Source organism: Amblyomma mixtum, chromosome 4 (assembly GCF_055824585.1).
Source record: "Amblyomma mixtum isolate Tamu chromosome 4, ASM5582458v1, whole genome shotgun sequence".
Taxonomy (NCBI): Eukaryota; Metazoa; Arthropoda; class Arachnida; order Ixodida; family Ixodidae; genus Amblyomma; species Amblyomma mixtum.
Genome location: NC_143015.1, coordinates 43468284 through 43489701, shown reverse-complemented (window position 1 = coordinate 43489701; position 21418 = coordinate 43468284). Strand labels below are relative to the sequence as shown.

Sequence of the window (21418 nt, the reverse complement as noted above, 5' to 3'; positions counted from 1 at the left end):
TAAGCAAGCACGGACACGAAACACAGTTCTAGGAAGTATTAGTATAGCGGAGCTGTGCTAACGTCTATTTGGTTTTCTGAGGCACTGCGACATGGCGGACGAGATGATAGCGCCGCTTCCAAAGTGTGCGTCATTATATCCAAAGCAGTTTCTTGACTGTGTAGAATTCTTCACTGTAGCTTTTATGTCCGGATAATGGGCAGTAATGCCTCTGTAGTACTGGAAGATTTCTTGGGATTAGAATAAAATGGGATTCCATGCATCGTACGTCATTTGGTCTTATTTGCCACTGCTCCTTAAAAATGTTTTCCTTCGCAAATGATAGCAATGGCGATCGTTGCAACAGAAAATAACACGTTTAAGGGACATCACAGAATATATAATGCGTTTGAAATGGCTGAGTAGCGTTTTTTTATCGGTTGAAAAGATTTCAGAGCAACGTTGTTCGCCAGAAAACTCAACTTAGTGGAGCGCTGCGAAGTCCGGCTACTAGGAAAAAATGGACGAGCGAAGTAAGCAGTAAGTACACTGGAATCAAAATGGGGAGGGAAAAATATAGAGCTTTAAGATACAGCTAAAACACATAAGAAAGTAAAAACGGGATCAACTCAGTTGAAAAAAGCAGATTATAAAATTAACTGGAAATTGGAAAAGGCACGTCATAAGGAATCATTCGATGACCGCTCAAAAGGCAGTGCAAAAATCTTTGTAGCGGTACTGCGTGTGTTAGGAGGCGAAGCTACATAAAGAAATTTCAGCGAGACGACGTCATGTGTGCGGTGTGTGGTAAATTTGCAGAAACAATGACCATCTTATATTAGAACGCGGTGGTATGCAGCTGGATATCGACGCAGGCAATCACTCTTCCTGGTGCCTGAAGGTTTAGAACTAACAAACAAATCTGCCCTACAAATTACCAGAAAAGTATTGGTTGTGGAGAATGTGGGATTGCATTTGAAAGAAAAATGGCGAATTTATAGACTTTTTTATTACACCATTAAATAAATATTAAGAAAAAAAAGCCGAGTGTGGTGACAACTGCCACCACCCAGTTTCGAATTCTACACTCCTATCTACCATCAATCAACACTGGGTAAGATGGCGAATGAGTTACGTTCTTCTGGTGATAACAGCCTCTGTCGCGCGGAAGGTATTGCTGATTGCTTGTTCATCGTGACGAGTATGAAAAACGCTGATATCGCGGGCCATGTAAACGCCACGGCAGAGCGCTGCGCCGCTCTTTCCTGCCCGGCTGCCGAGATGCAATAAAGGCATTCCAGACAACCTTCCGTGCCGCCGCTTGCTCGTCGTTTGTCGAATCGCCCAGAAATGTAAGAACGCATAGGCGGTGTCCTTCGACTATAATGCCATTACTTGCTTTGCCGAGATTTGCGCTATTCATGCGAAGGGAATGACGTCTTTCATGCAGAGGAGTTAATTTTGACGTGCTTTGAGGGCACCATAGACTTATCAGTAACATAAGAGTAGCGCAAAACCAGGACGACGGACACAAGGGGAGAGAACACACACCAACAACACAGGCGCTAACTTCCGACTGACGAAGAATACCAAACCCAACCAAGTGAACGGAACCTGAGCAAAAGTAGCGCATGCGCTGACCTAAGAGAAAAAAATCGAAAAAAGGTGCGATAAAAAATGTGAGATCACGGATGTTTTGAACCCAAGAAGGCCAGCTCTCGTTTAGACAAAGATATGGATGGAGTACTAACGCAGTTATCTTGTAAGGCAGCAATCTGTGCAGCTTCCACAATTTCGTGAGTTAGCTTATCTCTACTCTCAGCAACGACTGAGCATTTGTCCAGAAAAGGCACGCACTTGCAATCTTTGCAGTGCAAAGCTAGATTGCTGCCGGTATAAGTCTTCATGTTGTTATTGTGCTCTGGAAGCCTATCGTTCTGGCACCTACCAGATTGCCCAATATACTGCTTGCCACAGGAGAGCGGAATGTTGTACACAATGCCCTCAGTACATTTAACAAATCTCTTCCTGTAGCGGATGGTACACTGCTGCCTTTGGGAGCTATGTGCGGAGGGCCCGGACCTTTTGAATAACACACTGAGCTTCTCTGGTGCTGAGAACAGCACGCGAACGTTTGCCTTTTTCCCTATTTTCTTGAGATTGTGCGCGAGACAATGGATGTAGGGAATGAGAGCCACCTTACCTGTCGTTTCTTCTGTAGTGTTAGGTTCTTTCCGGAGCTTCTTTTTCAGGAGGTTTTCGGCGACTGAACCCACGAAATCTTTAGGGTACCCTGCTTCGAGGAACCTCGCGAGTTGTTCATGAAAGCTAGATGTGGATTGAGGGGGCATGACTTTTCAAAGGCGTTTTCCATGCAGAGGTTAATAATGCCTCGTTTCACGAGCTTAGAATGAGCTGATGTGTAAGGTAGAAGCTGTTTGTTTGCGCGAGGTGAATAGCACCAGCAAACGCGGTTGTCCATGAATTTAAGCCGAATATCGAGAAACCTTATCTCTGAATCAGTAGGCATTTCGCTAGTCAATACCAGACCAAGGTAGTGGCGCCAGTGTGGCTGGTGATTTTGACAACATTGCGCTAGCTGACGAACGTGTTTACGGAATCTGTCAAAGAGAAAGCGAAGCGTCCATGCGTGGCCGATGTCTTTGCCGAACAAAAGCATGTCCGTAGGGAAAGAAGTACTTTGACACAAATGCCCTTCATCCTTGCTTTGTGACTGTAATCGGGACTGTGATTTGAAATGAAAACGGCGTTTTTGAATTTCTTCTTTCGAAAAGGAAGGGGTAGATTCCCCTTACTCTGCTTCAGAAGGAATTTGGAGGAAGGACACCATAAATCACTGTGTAACATTTCCAGTGAACCCAAAAGATCTATGCCGTATCCACCCTGTCCCCAACAGTAAGCAAAAGAAATGTACGGGTACTTATGCCTCACACCTTATCCTCTCTCTTTTTTTGTTCCTAGCAGGGGTGAGATCGCAATGCGAACACGAGGAGTAAGTAGAGACAGGTTCTTTCCAGGGGAAGGCTTCATAGTACCCTTTCGACATGTGCCCTTTACACCCGACCTCGCAAACTGATGGTAACCAATGCTCCTCTCCATTTCTGAAATGATTGCAATAGAGGGCGACTCACTCATCTCCTCTGATGGCAACCCTTGTGGTGGGTAGTGCAGGAAGCCAAAACTGCGTCTGTGAACGAGGGTTCCTGATTGGAAAGCATCTTCCTGTAAGTCAGCTTTCCTGGTATTTGGGAAGTTTTCACTGTTGTTTTCGGGGATCCATTCCTACTTCCTGACTGGATTGTATTCCCGAGAGGAGAATGCACTTCATGAATTTGTATTGTGGGGATGAAGCATCATTTTGACGTCGCGTTCATCCTTACTCTAAGGCCGCGCTTCATTAACGCCCATATTTTTAATTCCTTTAGCTTGAGGCCGCTGCATGCCTCCGGTTTTCGCGGAGGTTTCTCAGTAAAGCCACGAGCTCCCCACCCGCACGTTTCCCGCAAACATCCACAAAAGTGCGGAAGTCTATTTTCCGCGTGCAGAGTCTCCTAGCATTCAAGAAAGCGCGCCAGCGAATTCCCATGTCACGTCAGCGGAAACATGCGAACCTGCTAAGAGTTCCACGAAGGGCCCTTTTAATTGCTGGCATTATTGGCAGCACTGACGCATATCGGGGTTCGTTTCCTGCCACTAGACAGTGTCGTGTTGATTCTGCGAGTAAGTACCCCTAACGTTTACCTGGAACGCGTCATCCTTGAAGAGGGGACGCGTGAAGCATATAAATATGCAAGCAAAAGCATTGGACACCAATCTGGGGAAGGATTCAGTGCTTGGCACGTGCTTCTACAAGAAGAGTCTGCAGCACTACGTAAGGCAGAGCTCTCTCGTCCAGTCAGGGCTGCAAGAACACAAAAAATATATTTGAGCAGTGTAGGACTATTAATCAAACAATAAGCGCAGCAATTCAAAACATAGTTTGGACTGGTAGATTTAGATGGTAGAGAGTTCTTTAATCACTAGTGAAATTAACAGACAAGGCCCGTATAGTCACAACTCTGCGGAGGCCTGCCGCGAGGTAGTGATGCGTCGCCATTTTCCAACATGGCTTCGGCGGTGTTGGTTGTGTCGCCTCTGTGCCCTACACCGACAGTGCGCTGTTTTGCCAAGCAGGCGATCTCAGTTGGTTTCTTAAAGTGCTTCGCGTCGTGAGCGGGGGCAGTTCAAGTACGAATGCGCTCATCAAGAGGACGGCAAAACTCACCCAGGTGAGCGAGCGAAAGCTTTACCAGCGGACAACGCAGGCGTTGAAGGCAGGCGTCATGTTGTCCCCGAAGAAGCCGGCAGTGTTACAGTGATGGTCAACGCGCCATATCATTATTTGAAACAGGATAAAGTGCGGCTGATGAGTAGCCTCGAAAATGGACATACAGATTTGGCTGTGTGGAAAAGGTGTCGCGTGTAGCCGCGACATGGTGAAGGCCGAGCTCATGAAGCTTGTCATCAACGTGAACACAGGTGGGGACCGCAACTGTATGCACTGCATCGCTGTAGCTGCTGACCAACTCGTTGTGCGCCGCCAACTTACCACTGCCAAATGAACTCTATAGAGCTTGTTTGAAGCGACTTCAAAGGTTTCGTGGAAAATCAAAACAAGGCGTTTAAGCTCCGAGACGTGGAGCCTCTGTTTAGGCAAGGCATCATGCAAGTGACTGCTGAGAAATAAAAGAATTACGTGTAGCATGATATCAGTGAAGAAGATGTGATGACAAAACTGGACCACATCATTGACGGTGGTGTTGACGTAGGACCGGCTATTGTTGTCAGCCTAGCGGACGACACAACCAGCAGGGCTGAATGGAGTTGTGATGAGGACGGTGAGATGAGCCCCATTAACATGCTAACGAGCGCGCGAGAGGCGGGACCATTCAGTACTGTCGCAGTGAGAGTAACGAAATTGATTGCGACATCGTCTCTAATGAGATAGGGCAGACGCCGTAGTGCAGGCTTAGATTATTTATGACCGCTTGTGTGTTGGCTTTCGCGCAGCGCATGGACTTGTTTTTGCATTTCGCCACCATCGACATTCGGCTGCCACGGCCTGCACTCGTCTCAGCTTAATAGTGTCGTGACAACGCTGGAATAAATAAATTGATCTACGCATGGCAGCAACATTTAAAATAGCTGTGACGTGACAACAGAGTCACTGATCCGAACAGACAACGACCAAAAAAATAGAAAAAAGAAACGGTCGTCCGCCTCTCCAAAATCAAACAGATGAAAGAATAAAAAGATATTGTCCCGTTGTAGTGACGGCAGTCCAGCGGTGAGGAAGACAGCGACACAACTTGGAAACGAAGCTCTTTATTTGGGCTGACTTGCGCCCGCAAAAGAACTGAATCACTCGGCGACAGCGTACGCAACAAACTTGCTCGTCAGTCGTCGAACTACGAATGCCCGCCGCTCGTGGCATCGCTCAATTTAAAGCCGGCAAAGATAACAGGACAAGATCATCTACAGTAATCTGGAACTTCGTAGGTGCATCTGTTCATGAGTGTGATCAATCGTGATCAGTCCGGTCGCTTCTCGTGCCACGAACAAAAATGATAACACCCCTTTCCTGCGAAGGGACACTACAATGATATGTGGCATTACCCCCCTTCCAAAGAAGCGTCGCCTCGACGCTTCAAAAATGAAAATAAATACGGAGAATGTAAACATCGAGACCATTAGCGTTCACAGTACGGTTTAAGGCGTACGGCATGTACGGCTTCTGGGCGTGTGCGTCGTCGTTGAGATGCTGTAGTGCCGTCGGGAATGACTTCATAGTCGAGGTCACCGATGCGACGAAGAACCCTGTACGGGCCAAAGTATCGAAGCAACTTTTCACTCAATCCATGGCGGCGAATTGGCGTCGATATACAAACACGATCACCTGGCTTAATTGTAATGCGTCTCTTCGGCGCAGATTGTAGTGTCGGCGTGCTGCTGGTCTGTAATGCGAAGCCGCGCAAGTCTTCGGGCTTCCTCGGCGCTATCAAGGTAGGCGGTGACGTCGTGGTTGCCTTCGTCTGAAACGTGCGGGAGCATTGCGTCGAGTGTACGTTGTTGTGGGCTTCCTGCCGTATACAAGCTGGAATGGAGTAAACCTGGTAGTCTCCTGTACGGCAGTGTTACAGGCAAAGATCACGTACGGCAGAACGGTGTCCCACGTCTTGTGTTCGGCGTCGATGTATTAACGGGGACGAAAGAGGTATACTCCACGCGGCGGGAGCTGGAACAATGGTATATAAAGAGAAGTTTATTTTTTTCTAATGTCAACAAAAAAATACAAAGCAAAACTGCTGAACTCAATGCTCTGATCAGTCAACCACATGCGCAGTGACGCAGCACTGAGCACGTCAGTAAGGCAGTAAGAAAGCCGACACTCGACCGCCGCGCAGGACGATGAAATATGTCGACCATTTGCGCAAGAACTCAGCCTCACTCATTGACAGTGCGTCCACGCATGCTTGCTCAAAGAGGCGCGTGCGGAGGCGCTGCAACATTGGAAACATTGCTCTTCGCGGACGCCCATTTAAGGAAGCCGCTCCACGCTGCCGCCACAAAACGAACATGCCGACCCACAACAGCATACTTGTAAACAGTTCGCGTGAACTAGTGCGCGCTTCGAGGCGGGTTAAAAACATCCGTGACACTAGTACCCAAAAGGTGCGCGCCACTACACAGTCGAACATAGCGTGCCGCAACGTTTCTAAAAGACCGCATTGCGGGCATCGGGCGGAGGGCGCCACGCCCCACGCCGCAAGGCGGTCTCTTGTGGGCAGGCCCCGCCAGCCTCGCAGCCAGCCGAAGTCCCTGACATCTGCAGGAAGCGCAGCTGAGGTCAGTTGGCGCCAGCGTGCCCGTCTCGTTTTCTGGAGTTGTTCGCGGGTCAGCTCAGCGACCGTTAGTGCTTCACACATCCTGGAGGGCGGGGTTTCATCAACATCCAGATCAGGCACGCTGGCAGACAACGATGCCAGTGTGCGACGCACGTTAACGAAAAATGCTGGCGGCTGCTCGGCTGTAGGGCCAACCACGTGTTGTGCAAAAAACACGTTACGCGCTGTACTCAGAAAGTATGTGAGGAGTGTTCTCCCGGGATAGTCTGGGTTGCGTAAAAGATCTCGTACTCCTCGCAAGGCGAGCACATTGCACATGGTGCGGATACAAGGTACACCAAACCCACCCATGTACGATGGAAGGCGCATGAACATTCGTGACACAAGTTCGGTTTTGCCCGCCCAAACGAAAGAGCCACAGGCCGAGCTTAGCCTGCGAGCAAACGTGCGCGGTGGGTTTGCGACGCGGGCGACAAAAAAACATGCGGCTAGGATTGTAGACTTAACTATATAGCAGCACTCTGCCATTGAAAGGCGGAAAGTTGACGCCACCGAGAGGCGTTTCTCAGCCTTCGTGCGGAGGTTAGTCCAGGTTTCGCGGGCTACTTCTCCGCTGGCGAGGAATACTACTGCCAGGACTTTCACTCCCTGCACCCACTCCACCTCGCCCGCAAGGTTCGGTGTGAAGGTGCCAAACCTTAGTGCCTTGCTTTTTCCCCTGTTCAATAGGGCCCCCGATATCTCGCTGTACTCGAGAAACAGCCGCGAAAAAGTGGCGTAGCTATCCTCGTCCTTGAGGAAAAGCGACACGTCGTCGGCGTAGGCCGAAACCTTGATTTGGCCCTGGCCAGGCAGAGGGAAGCCGCGTATGGATGGGCTGTTGTTAATGCGCCGGATGAGTGGATCCAGGCATAACACGAAGAACGTTGGGGAGAGAGGACATCCTTGCCTTATGCCCCGGGTGACTGAGAAGGGAGCGCTCTGGTGGCCGTTTACGGAGAGACGAGCATTCAGGTCTGCGCCACTCGATAGCTGCGGCGTCCGCGGTGCATGAGCACACTGAGTAAACGTCTGACAAAAGGGGCCGGTATTATGTCTTGTGTAGGAGTCCTCTGCACACAACGCTCACTCACATAGCCGGACATCGGAAGCCTTCTTACCGCTCTGGAGCAGTCGTTCTTCTGCACAAAGGTGCTCATATAGATTGTCACAGCAGCCACTTATAAGGCAGCAGACTGGGCTAGGTTCACTCTTGCACTGTGCACGCCATGTTGACAAAATTCGACACGAGAGTACCTGCTAGCTTACACTTGATAGCACGCGCTTATAGTATCGTGTCTCTTTTTCGTGTCAGCATCTGAAAACATAGCGCACGGTGCAAAAATTTGCGAGCTGATTTGGTAAGAATCGGGTGTGCCGTGCAGCTCGCAAGCCATGCAGATCACCCTGATGCAAGCGTAAATTTCACATCGTCCGGACGCCGCCTGGGTGGCCACGACTCCATCGAAAAACGAAGCGCACGCCCCAGAAATTCAAGACCAAAAAAAGCACGAGGTCACATCCTTTCATTCAACATATCTAAGCAAACTTTGGTGGCCGTCCTGCGTTTTTTTTAGGATGCACTTCATCCAAGAATTTTGCAGATCAACCTAAGATTCAAGTATGAAACGTTATATCACAGTGAGATATGTAGTGCAGCTCGGAAATCAACACCTCTGCGCAGATACACAGTCCACAGTTATTCAAGGAGCACCGCAGACGCGCCGCAGCTGTCGAGTGGCGCCGAGTCACCGATCACTTCCCCTCGAATGGGCCTGAACTACAAGCGGCTCTCCGGTTTCACGCAAGCGCTGCTGTCATTGACTGCTATCCGAGCTTATATACCGGAATCGAGGGTAACTAAACACGCAACCAACTTTCATCGCTGCGCCTGTTTTCTCGGCCGGCTCGAGCAGCGCTAACAAGCGCAGCTTCCCAATCAAATTGGCATTCGTTTACGACGTGTTTCGTGCGGCTCTAGCGCTCGGCGACTTGCCGGCCGAATTTTCGATGCACGCGGATTCCAAACGGCAGTCTGAACGCGACACTCGAAGGAGACATGCTTACGGAGCAGGGGTTCGTCTGCTACGTGCACCTCAATCATGGCGGCTGGTGGCGGCGCACCGCAGCGCCGCGGCTGCGTGCCAGTGCATACCACCTATACAACTCGCACTTTCAAGCCTTCGCGTGACGCGGCCGCAGTTACGTTTGACCTTTAGAGGAGTGAATATGGGCGACCAATGGGCTTGCACTCGCTCTTTCAGATAGCCCGGCTGCAGTTGCGCCGCGCACCTCTGGCGCTACTGCCACTGTGACGTCATACCAGCTGTAGATTATGGGCGACAAACTCGCTCCTTCAGAGAGCCCGGCTGCAGTTACGGTGTGTGTTTGCCGCGCTGCACACCTGGGACGCTACTGCCGCTGTGACGTCATACCAGCTGCAGATTGTTTTCTTTCGCTCAGTCGCAACAACATCAAACAAAATATCAAAAAAAATTACCGAAGACGCTTTGAGTCGTCGCGCAGCGGCAGCGACGCGTGACCTGCAGATGCGGCGCACTGCGTTCCTTCAGTTGGAGGCGCTGCGCTTTTGCTTTCGCAACCTACCAGGCTTACGTAATGCTAAGCCTCCGCCAATTTTTTCGATCGTGGGAGATACTGCCTTCTCAAAAAACGCCGAAATCGTTTCCAGGAGAGCTAGAAACAACGACTCTGGATGGTGAAGTTCACCATTCTCTTGAGTACGCTGAAGTTTCTACAGCGGACTGCTTGTGTCGTTCGTCGTCACAAGCATGTAAGCAAGGCGCGCGGAGCATGAGGCAGCCGCATAGATTACTTCACGTGGCAAACCTTTCGTTCACGCGTTTAAGCAAAGCGACACAACGGTACACCATAGCCACAAAATGATATGCGCAGCGTCACTACACAAGTATGTCGGACGAATATTCATGAAACGTCCGATACAGAAAACTTGCTGAGAAACGTGTCCTTGTCAGCAAGACGCGCGAAGCATGAGGCAGATGACAGACCTTTCGTTCACGAGCTAAACACAGCGACAAAACCAACGCCGTCAAACACGTGAAAAAAATTGGCAGTGGCTTAGCTCTGGTTAAGCCTGGATATACAAGCGAAAATTTGCAGTTATGCTTTGTTTGACGTCATGGCTGTCGCAGTTCGCGCACAATGCACTGGGAGCACCACGATAGCGGTGTAGATTTTGAGCAAACTCCCTCGCTGCCACTTCTGGGTCTTCTTTTCTTCCTTCCATGGCGAATGCCTGCGTCTCTTCTACGGCCGCCGCTCACACGTGCGTTCTCGCAACGCCTTGCGACGGCGGCGGCAAGGGGTAAACCGGTGGCGAGGAGAAGTGGCGATGGAGCGCGCGCCGCGGCGTGCGGCCTTTTTATGTCCACCGCCGCCACCCCGGCGTTATCGCAACGCCTTGCGATAACGCGATAAGAACCGCTGGCAGCGGCGAAGGGTAAACACGTGGCGAGGAGGACGGAGGGCGCGCCGCGGCGGCGCCCAGGGGTGGCCCACGCGAAGCGCGGTGTTGACGAGCTTAGTGAATTAACACGTTTTGGCGGGCTAGTTGGTTAAGCATCTTGAATAAACACCGCGAACGAAGACGAGCACAAAAGACAAGAAAATGGACGACACAGCGCTGACTAACAACTGAGGGTTTATTGCTGATCACACAAGTATAAATACATAGATGTCGGCAGAGAGGAAGGTCTACAAAGTGCAAAAAAAAAACAAACCATAAATGTGACAACAGCAACAGAAGCGCGCTAGAAATCAGCGGAGATTATCAGCCCCCAGGAGTGACAGCTCTTTTTCCAGTAGTGTTAGCGAAGGAGTGCTTACACATGCATTTCCCTGCTTGAATATGTTGTAGGCCTCGATAATTTCTCTCGCAGTTTTTTCCCGATTTTTGGCAATGACCTTGGTTTCATGATATAGCGGTACGCACTGTTTTTTATCTGCCTTTGCCCATTCACAATCCCGTCAATGAATGCCGAGGTGATCGGAAACTACTTTTGACACTTTATAGCTGTGTTCGCTCAGCCTTTTATTGATACATCGTCCCGTCTGTCCAACGTACTGCCCTCCACAGGGCAGAGGGATGTTATAAACAACCCCCTTATCACAAGGGACGAAGCGTGACTGGTAAACACGTGCACAACTAAGCACCAGTCACGCTTCGTCCCTTGTGATAAGGGGGTTGTTTATAACATCCCTCTGCCCTGTGGAGGGCAGTACGTTGGACAGACGGGACGATGTATCAATAAAAGGCTGAGCGAACACAGCTATAAAGTGTCAAAAGTAGTTTCCGATCACCTCGGCATTCATTGACGGGATTGTGAATGGGCAAAGGCAGATAAAAAACAGTGCGTACCGCTATATCATGAAACCAAGGTCATTGCCAAAAATCGGGAAAAAACTGCGAGAGAAATTATCGAGGCCTACAACATATTCAAGCAGGGAAATACATGTGTAAGCACTCCTTCGCTAACACTACTGGAAAAAGAGCTGTCACTCCTGGGGGCTGATAATCTCCGCTGATTTCTAGCGCGCTTCTGTTGCTGTTGTCACATTTATGGTTTTTTTTTTTTGCACTTTGTAGACCTTCCTCTCTGCCGACATCTATGTATTTATACTTGTGTGATCAGCAATAAACCCTCAGTTGTTAGTCAGCGCTGTGTCGTCCATTTTCTTGTCTTTTGTGCTCGTCTTCGTTCGCGCTGTTTATTCAAGAGCTTAGTGAAGCCTATGGTGAAGCTTTTCGCTTCAAAAATGTGCCCGTGGGCGCCGAATGCCCAAAATGAGTTCCCGCGCTGCCGCAGGAAGGGTTAGGAAGGGTCGGCTCGCAGCGCCTTCTCGCGGAGATCAGCGGTGGGGCAGCGAAGAAAAACATGCTTTGTCCTCTCGGCGCCTGCTCAGGCTGTAAGGAGAGAGCGGGAGAATGCGCGTCTAGACGAGCCATGCTGATACCGGGGATGGTGTTGCACGTGGGTGTTCCTCCTCGCACACCAGAGCTTTCTCCCTCTCGTTCCCCTTTGTTTGGTCTTTGGAGGCCCTCTCCACACGCGCTTTCACGCCCAATGGTTGTCGGCAGTGCTGCGGGGACGGTCGGTCGGTCGCCCGCAGTGACGCACGCACGTGGACTCTGGAAGAAGACTTCGGCACAGCGCGGCCATAGCGCAGCATACGTCTTCTTGCCTGCCAGACCTTCACGGTAAGCGAAAACAAGTTCCTGCCAAAGTGTTCTTTGTTGCGCTGGGTGGTTAAGAGATTTTCTTGTAGCATCCAGGGTTTCTCACGGACAAATGATTTTTGTGTAGCGCTTGGCCACATTTTTTGCCATTTTGTTGAGCGCGTAGCATCGGCAGTGCCGGCCGGATCTGCACTCGATAGTATTTTATACACGCCGCGGCCTTTTGCACTGCTCCATAGGCAGTAAAATGGCTGCTGCTGTGTCGTTGAAAGCGCTAAATTTTTTTTTCTCACAGCACAACAAAAACAGGACACGAGACGAAAGAATGACACAAAGAAGCGCTGACTATCGACCGGTTTTTATGCTGATAGCGTTAAATGGGTGGTCTAAAACCTTCATCTCGCAATGAAAGGTTTCTTCAGTTTTGCTACACTTTCTGCATCAGTTCAGGGAGTGCAGCACCTTCGAATTCCTTTTGCCAGTGCAACGTGCGGTCTTCGTTTTGTATGAGTGCCAACCTAGTGCAGCACGAGTTCTTGGCTGGCTTTCACTCTCCGAAGGAGAGGAGCAGCCGTAGTGCAGCAATATGGCGGCGCCCATGTGTAGGTCGGGAAAAGCGAAGATATGGCAGTAATCTCGTAATAAAATGACAGTTCTTTGTTGAAACGAGGAGGTCAGTGACTGTTCGCGGCGTCATAACTGTAAACTGAGGCGCTCACTTCGAGCAGCATGGGGACCATTTTAGCGCATGTTCGTAAATCGTATATGTGTGGCTATTCCACTGTGCCCGTCTTGACTTATCGTGCCGAAGGAGTTACATGTGGCTGAAGTCCTGCGCCATTTTCACATTTGTTTTGTTGTATTTTGTTTACTCGTTTATGTCCACAACACGCGACTGCATCTCGAATCTATTCTGTGCTTCCGCCACTCTGTCTCCATACACTTTACTCGCGGCTGCTGGCGTTGTGCTGGGACTGAGATCATCGTCCCTGCTTCCCTCCCGTCCTTTCTCTTTTTTCCCTCTTTTTTTCTTTTCTTCCGCCCGTCTTTTCTCCCCGCGATCACAAACGTGGGTGGCGGGCGACGACGCCTATTCTCCCCCTTCCAGTTCCGTTTTTCTTTCTTTTTTTTACATCCAGTTGTTATTTTATTTTTATATATATATTTTTCTTTTGAGCCGTTCTTCCCTCCCGCACCGTTTGCTTGTTGTTTTGGTTCATGTGCGCGACACCTGTACAGATGCACACGCTTTAAGAGAGAAGTAAGAACCCTGTATCTTCAGTCTTGAAGAAGGACAGGCTCCGTCCGAAACGTCCCCGTAACTAGCATCGAGAAGTTGAGACTTTTTTGACGACAGCAAGAACGTTAGTAGCAAAAAAAGAAAGCGATCCTGCTCGGGGGAGATCTGCGGATATAGTATACAGGGTGTTTCACCTAAGACTTTCTGCAATTTTTAAAAATAAGCTATTCGAATTAGATGCGCGCTTTTTCTGGCATAGCATTGTCAGTGGTGTAGTACATCATAATGCACCTAAGACGTGCTAACTAGCAGGCTTGTTAACAAATATTTAATAGTTAACTTTTAAACTATTACCGTTGGGCTCCTTAATTATTGAGAGGCATGCAGCCCACCGTAAGTAAGGTCCATATCCGTTTTTAGAATTTCGAGAACGCGATTATCCTCGGCGCTGTGGCCCAACAAATTTCGCCTACATCGCGCCAAAATACATGTGGTTTGAGAAGCTTGCAGGCAAAGCAACCTCTCCAGCTCGTCGAAATAGCCAAAATTTGTTGGGCCACAGCGCCGAGGATAATCGCGTTCTCGAAATTCTAAAAACGGATATGGACATTACTTACGGTGGGCTACATGCCTCTCAATAATTAAGGAGCCCAACGGTAATAGTTTAAAAGTTAACTATTAAATATTGGTTAACAAGCCTGCTAGTTAGCACGTCTTAGCTGCATTATGATGTACTGCACCACTGACAATGCTATGCCAGAAAAAGCGCGCATCTAATTCAAATAGCTTATTTTTAAAAGTTGCAGAAAATCTTAGGTGAAACACCCTGTATTACGCGACAGCGTGTACAGCTCGTTCGCTCGAAAAGCCGTCGGCAACGCGTGCCGGAAATAATCGTGCGCTGTGTAAAAAAAAATAAAAAAATGCATCATGGTAATGTGCGGTTCTAGTGATTGATGATTGACTCGTGTGATAGGCGCGGACGAGTTAATGAAATCATTGTAATTTACTGCTTAATTAAGAAAACGAAGAATTAGGAAAAGGGGCTTTGAACGTATCAAAATGCCCAGAATTAAAACAATGCTTGATGCTAATTGGGAAGAAATTTTGTGTGTAATTGATCAATTAATTGAAACGATAGAAAAACGTGTCAGAATGCTCAGATTGGAAAGCCTAACCCACTGCGCTGTCGCGTCATACTTTTAAGGCGGAGCTTAAGTGTCCTCTCCTATTATTTTTCATTGAAATCTTGCAATATATGCAAAGATTGAGTTCAAAAAGTCTTGCCAGTTGAGAAATGCTTTTGTAGAGAATTGTTTGGTATGCCTGCTGCTTCGTTTGGATTCACGACTTTCTACCGTAGCGAAAGTTCTGCTGTTATATCTCAGCCTTGATTATTTAATACTGTTCTGCTGGTTATACGGCTGCAGGATAAGACATGTGGGTAAAGCGCCATGTTTCGTTGCCTGGTATGTTTCGTTCTTTGCTGCCTTCTGCAGGAGTGTGTTCTAGAAATACCGCCATTTAATAATGTCGGCGGACATGTTTTTTTATTTTTTAGTTCGTTCTTACTTATGTGCGTGCTCATTAGAGAAGAGCGCGAGTTCCTCCTACACCTCGCCGCATACGAAATACATCGTAAGGCGAAGCAGGGTACTGCAGTCAGGGTTAGAGCACCGAAGCGCAAATGTCATTCCACGGTAGAATATAGTCCTGAAGATGTTGACGAGGCCAACACGTTTATAGAAAAGATTATATCCCTTCCTTACAGCTTAGAGAACTGCCCCACCGAATCCTTGCAAATATAAGATTAGACAAGTGAGGAGAATGTGGCGGTGAACCCTTTGTGTCGGCAACAGAAGCTTCGTTCCCAGAGCGAGCGGAAACGACCCTCGTTTCCCGAGCGCTACATGGCGCAGTGAGGGCGAGGGGACAAAGGCCGGTATTCCCTTACCAGCTTTGGCTGCAGTGCCACAGAAAACTGACCCCAACGAAGGGATCGGCTATGCCTTTTCATTCGACACAGTCAGACTAATCAGCGCGGTGATTGACGTAGAATCGATAGCAAGGGGGCTATCAGTAAGAGCTGAATATGCCGAGTGTTAAGAGTCGACGAGCGTTGGAAGACGCTGGTATCACATCTAGGGTGTTCTCATTTTTAGTTATCACCGTTCGCATTTCGTTAGGTATTCTGAAAACTTTTAAACTGCTCCCAATGCGCGTATTTCGGAGATGCCAAGTTCACAGCTTGTGGTCGTGATACTGTTCTTCAAGATATTGAGCACCATCAAGAAAAAACAAATTACACGCTTTTGTCGCCTTAGGAGGCTAAAAAATGGAGCGTTGGGTTTCGAGAGTCAGCAACCACCCTGTCCGCCTTCCGGTATGGAAATATAGAGGCTTAGCTATTAGCAACAACCAACAGGGTATGGCTTCTGCGCTTTCTTTTTTGCCCGGGCAGCACTAGTTGGCTTGTTCAGCAAAAACCCGCCTTCGTCAGACAAGCCCTGGCACAAACATGGCCCTTCATAATGACGTCATTAATCATCCAGGTTAAATATGCCATCGCATTCTTGCATATGCATATGCATCGCATATGCCAATGCTCTTCAGCAATCTCAACATTGTGGTTCGTAAAACGAAAACTCAGTTCCGCTCACTCTAATAATAGGCTTTTGGCATATAACACTTTTCTTCGGACGAAGCTCGAATACGCATCTATTATTTGGGATCCGGATACAAAAAAGAACATTAACTCCCTTGAAATCATTCAAAGGAAAACAGTCAGGTTTATTTTCCACAAATACAGCAGATTTGATTCTCCCACAAAGTAATTGCAGAAAATAATATCCCACTTCTTTCAGACCGTCGAAAAATAAACCGAATTTTGTTCCTCCGTAAGATTCTTTCACGCGAGGTAAACATTCCAATACCTAACTATGTTCAACCTTCTACCACCAGACGTACACGACACACTAAGGAACACACACTGCAGCCTATCTTCGCACGAACAAATTCATTTAAGTATAGCTTCTTCCCCCGAACCATCTCCGATTGGAACATGCTCCCAGAATCCCTTTTTCAAAATAGCAATTTTAGCAACGCATTGGAAGAACATTTCCTTGGTTAAGTTGTCTCATTTTGTATTTTTTAATGCTGTTGTTTTTATCTTCTTTTTGTTATCGCCGAATGATGCTGTGTTGTTTTTCGTTTCTTTTGTGTATTGTTAGGTTGTTTGCCCCTCCTGCCTGGGCCACATAGGCCTGCATTATTTTGAAATAATAATGAAAAAGGCAGGGGCAGATAGAGAGAGGCAAGGCAACTTCCGCGGTCAATGCAAACTGGCTTTGAGGCCTTTTCCTTCGGTACTATACAACACCCGTATCAGCTGGATAACAAAGCAGACTGCCCTCAAGACGGGAGCGGCTGAATGAACTCGTCCTTCACCTGTGCTGGCCGAGAGGTCACCTTCCCACACACTTGGATGTGGCAGACATGTACAGTGGTGTGTCGGTTCCGTGTAATGCGCTAGAATATACCCGGGGTTGGTCGCTTACAACTACAAGGAAAAGTGATTTGCATATGCAAAGGTGGAACCAGCGACACAGATGCAAGACAAGCAGGAGGATTCACACACACAACACCGCTGGACATACAACTGATTCTTTCCGAGGAATTGAGTACCATTCCTGCATACTCCCTGAAAAGCAAGCGCACACTTTGGACAATGTGAGGGAAAGATTTATGAAGATAAAAATTGAAACTCCTTTTCAGTGATTGTGTTTGAAGGGTCACTTACGCATATCTGCTTGTTCTTCCTGATGAAAAACGCTGCCAGCTGCTCACGCTCACGTTTTGATTTCCCCCTACCGATAATGCTGACTAGGTGGAACCGAGTGGAACAGTAGCAGTCCTTGACATGCAAGGATAAATTGCTGCCTGTGCCCGAGCCCAAAGTTGATCTGTGCTGCCTTAAACGCTCATTTAGGCACGCTCCAGTTTGCCCCAATGTCTGTTTGGCGCAGGACAATGGAATGGAGTAAACCACCTCCACTGCGCACTTCGTGAACTTCAGCTGGTGTTTAGTGATGCAAGCGCCAGTCTGCTGCTGGCCACCATAAATTTGGGCGCACAAACCGGAAAGCTCTCGCGGGACAGAAAACATCAAAGTGACACCAAATATTTGAGCCACTTTTTTCGGCCGGTGTGACGTGTTGTTAGAGTAGGGGACCACTTCGATCTTGCTCCTATCCTCTTCCACTGGTCATGCGTTTTTTTTCTGAACACTTTTTCATTTTTTTCCCCAAGGATTCACGCACCTCCAGCAAAACCGAAGGGGGCAACCCCGAAGTCTTTAAGAGGTCGACCTGCTCCGGCAGACTTTGTTGTTGTTTTGCATGTAACACTCATTACCACTCGCACTGATTAAAACTCGCTTTCACAAAGACTCACTCGCGCTCATAACCATTCAGTCACCCTCATGTCCACTCACTTTCATTCTCGTTCAGTCACTGTTTCCTTGTTTGCTGTGTCGTCAGAAGAGAGTTCCAAGTTTCAATCAGAGCGGCGGGAAAAACTTTTTCAACTTCGAATCCAAATTTTTTAGAAATAAATGCATCTTTCGCTGCCGGCCAAGTGGCAAAAAAGCCATGAAATGCCGAGCTATCGGATTTTGCTATAAAAAAAGATATTAATAGAGCTCTCCTCACTGTCGCTTCAACGTTGCGGACAGAGTTAGCGTTCGCGTGTGAACAAACATGGCGGCGCCTTGCACGGCCACATCGGACAAAATACAGCATCGACGCCGCATTCTTCGGCGCCATTTCTCGCTCTAAGTGAAGGCATTCGCTCTTAATTCGCATACTCTCACTCATACGTTGAGGTTTAAGTGACAACTAGTCCATGTTTTTGAGATAATCCATCGATTATAGAGCAGTCAAGCCTAACTACCCGAGTGTGTAGCCAAAGTAGCAACGACAACATGTAGTTTTTGTGCCAGCTTTAACATTTCCCTCCATTTCCATAATTTTTTTCCTTGAAAGAAAATATATTCTGGCAATGCTTGTCATATTAACCACTAAATTCAGAGAAAAAAAATATTCGCCAGTCCAGAGTTCAAGCGCTTTGGCTTATTGTCACCAGATGGCGCCACTATGTTTACATCCAAATCATGCATGCAAACATCCAAAAAAGCGACGTTGCGCGCGGCAAACAGAAGGTAGTGTAGCTGCGTGTTTTTAAAGCGTTCGCATCGCTGTAAGCGCAGCGTATGCAAGCTTAGTGCGTTCTGTGCAGTAAACTTGTCTACTGGACAGGGTATTTTTAAAGCCGCTGAGCCGGCCGTAAGCAGAAAAGTTGTGTGCACGTCTTTATGCGGAGAGAAAAAGATGATTAAAGAGCATGTAACATCTCATTGCAAAGAAATGCTTGCAATCCATGCGTATTTTTGTCTGTTAATAATGCTGGGGCACCTGCCATCATCATCATCATTCGTTTTCGCCCTACTGTAACTTGTTACGCAAGAGACGGTATGCTAAAACGTCTTCTAGCGTGCGGAGCGCTAACCGGGAAGTCTGGCGTCCGGTAACACGGTAAACGGGAACGTAAACACGGTAACGATATGCTATAACTTTCTATTCTCACCCACCGACCTTACTTTCCGTGGCCCTCTGGTACGCTTGCCTTCTCTTTTGCCTTTGAATTGCATGCTCAGACCAAGCCCATTTCTTCCTCTTGATTTCGACTGAGATGCCAGTAACCCGCGTTTGTTTCCTCACCAACTCTTCCCGCTTCCGGTCTCTTAACGTCGCACGTATCATTTTTCTTTCCATACCTTGCTGCGTTGTCCATTACGTGGGGTGCTAATTTACTATCGTATTATTCTTTTGTTGCGAGTGGCAGGCAGTACTAGAGGGCAGTGCTGCCAACCTCCAGAGCCGCTTATCCTACAATTTGCAACCAAAAATTCCCTAGATTTCCCTAGATACGACAAATATTGTTCAATTGTGAAAAAACGGATATTTATGCGTAGTTCAGTACCGAGTTTTATCATGCAGCTACCCCATTACCAGACGTTATCAAAACAAACATGCAGATATGCTTACTATATAAGAATTTCACGTCGTGCAGCGAGCTCCAAATACAACGTGAAGAAGGGGCGCGCGTGTTGAGGGAAGGCACTGGCGCGCCAGATCACAGCAGCGGGTGCCACTGGCCACATCAGAGACCATACATGTCCGACTACGTCCGAGTAAAGGCTGGTTCACATGTATTCAAGCAACTGAAAATTGAGCAGCGCAGCGCTCAATTTTCAGAGCAGCGCAGAGCAGCTTGTTGAAACAACGCCGCTCTGACTGCTACAGCCGCCGCAATGGCTCTAAACAGCCTTTGCGCCGCAGCAACACAGCGTATTCACTGGCATGTGAAACAGGCTTTACTCGAGCGCACGGCGGTGTTGTGCGGGCCACGTCACATGTAGAGAAAAAGCAACGAGAGGCTTGTACTGTCTTTCCAGAGAGAAAAAAAAAGAACTCTCCGAACAAATGAAATTTCCCTAGATTATACAGAAAATCATTTTTCCCCTAAACATTGTCCAAATTCTGTAGATCCAGGGAAATGTCCCTAGGGTTGGCAGCACTGCCTGAGGGCACTCGTAGCAATTGCTTTTCATTTCAAGTGGACGCTTCATGACCGTGGCAATCCTTGCAACTTGTGTGCTTTAGGACGGCATACATTCTTGTGCACTGCTATTTCTTTTTTCCCCCTCATTACCGTTGCTACGCAGCTTGTGAACCCGCAAAACACAGGTCATTGGTATCCCGCATGCCACACCTCACCTGTGCTGCACAGGTGTGGCATACGAGATACCACTGACGTGCGGAGAAGCCTACGTGGGCCAAACACGGCGGTACATTATTGACCGTGCTGCTGAGTATGCACGATCGCTAAAAGAACTAGGAGGTGCACATACTTCACACGACTGTGCCGAATGCTTCGTATGTAACCATGCGGCAGAACTTGCGCTGGGGCAAAAAAGATGCAAGCAGTGCAAGAAATGTGAACCACGATTTGTGGAGGTAATGATTCTGAGCAGGAGTAGAGATACGAAGGCAGGGGAGGTTTTGGAGGCTTTCAACATAAAAAAGACGGGAACAGATTGTGTGGGCGATACTTTTCAAGACCGAGATTTCATATCTTGAGCGATTTTGTTTACGCACCCTGTTATTGTTTTTTGCGCATGCCTTATTTTGCTATATATTTGCTGGCTTGGCACAAAATGAAGTCAGATGAAGTTAGTGCATGTCCTGCGTCATTCTTTCTTGTGTTTGTTTCCATTTCGCGCTATTGTTTTTTCGGTCTCAAATAAGTCTTTGTTCATTTGTGATATTTAAACTAATCCTTAATCTCAATGCGATCAGTGTACACTTAACATCGCCTAACACTTATTGATTCTCCATGAAGTTAACCGCCCATTTACAAGAGGTATTGATCCCCGCAGGGGGGCGTCTGCAGCAGCAGACGTTGGTGAGTGGCGACACCACGGGGTACCCCGAGCATCCGCAGGGACATCCCCGCAGAGGGATGATGGTGAGCAATTCGTCACCACGGACCCGAGCATCCGCGCTTAGCCGTGCGTGGCATCGCTGTGTCCGGGTAAAAGGGTATCCTGGTGGTTGAGCCAATGCCGAGCGTTTGGACCCTTAAGGCCCCTCGGCGGAGGCAACACACCACTTTGGCCCCACCTTCCTGTAGACGGCACCTCCGGCCTGACCCGACCGGGGGAAATCGGTAGTCGCCTTTTCCTATCCTCCCCTCTATCTTCCACTTTCCTTTTTCCTTTCTTACAACTTTCCTGTATCCTCCTCTCTTCTTCGTTTTTTCCACTTTTCCTGGCGGCGAGGGTTAACCGTGTGTGACCAACTACCCTGAGTTGAGTCATATTAGGTTATAGCATAGTCCTTAAATGTTTTTTCTGGTCACGAAACTCCTTCCAAAGCTTCATATAGGGACAGCGCGCGCCGCTAGTGGCGCGGCTGT

General features: G+C 48.2%; 1 protein-coding gene across 1 annotated transcript in view; it reads left to right on the top strand.

Annotated features, from left to right (window-relative positions):
- The first annotated feature begins 12036 nt into the window (after window positions 1-12036).
- Window positions 12037-21418, top strand: part of LOC149346336 (uncharacterized) — a 36188-nt gene continuing 26806 nt past the window's right edge. Inside the window, exon 1 of the mRNA XM_089585383.1 lies at window positions 12037-12162. The gene's annotated coding sequence lies outside the window, so the exon portion shown is untranslated. The remainder of the gene's footprint in view (window positions 12163-21418) is intronic.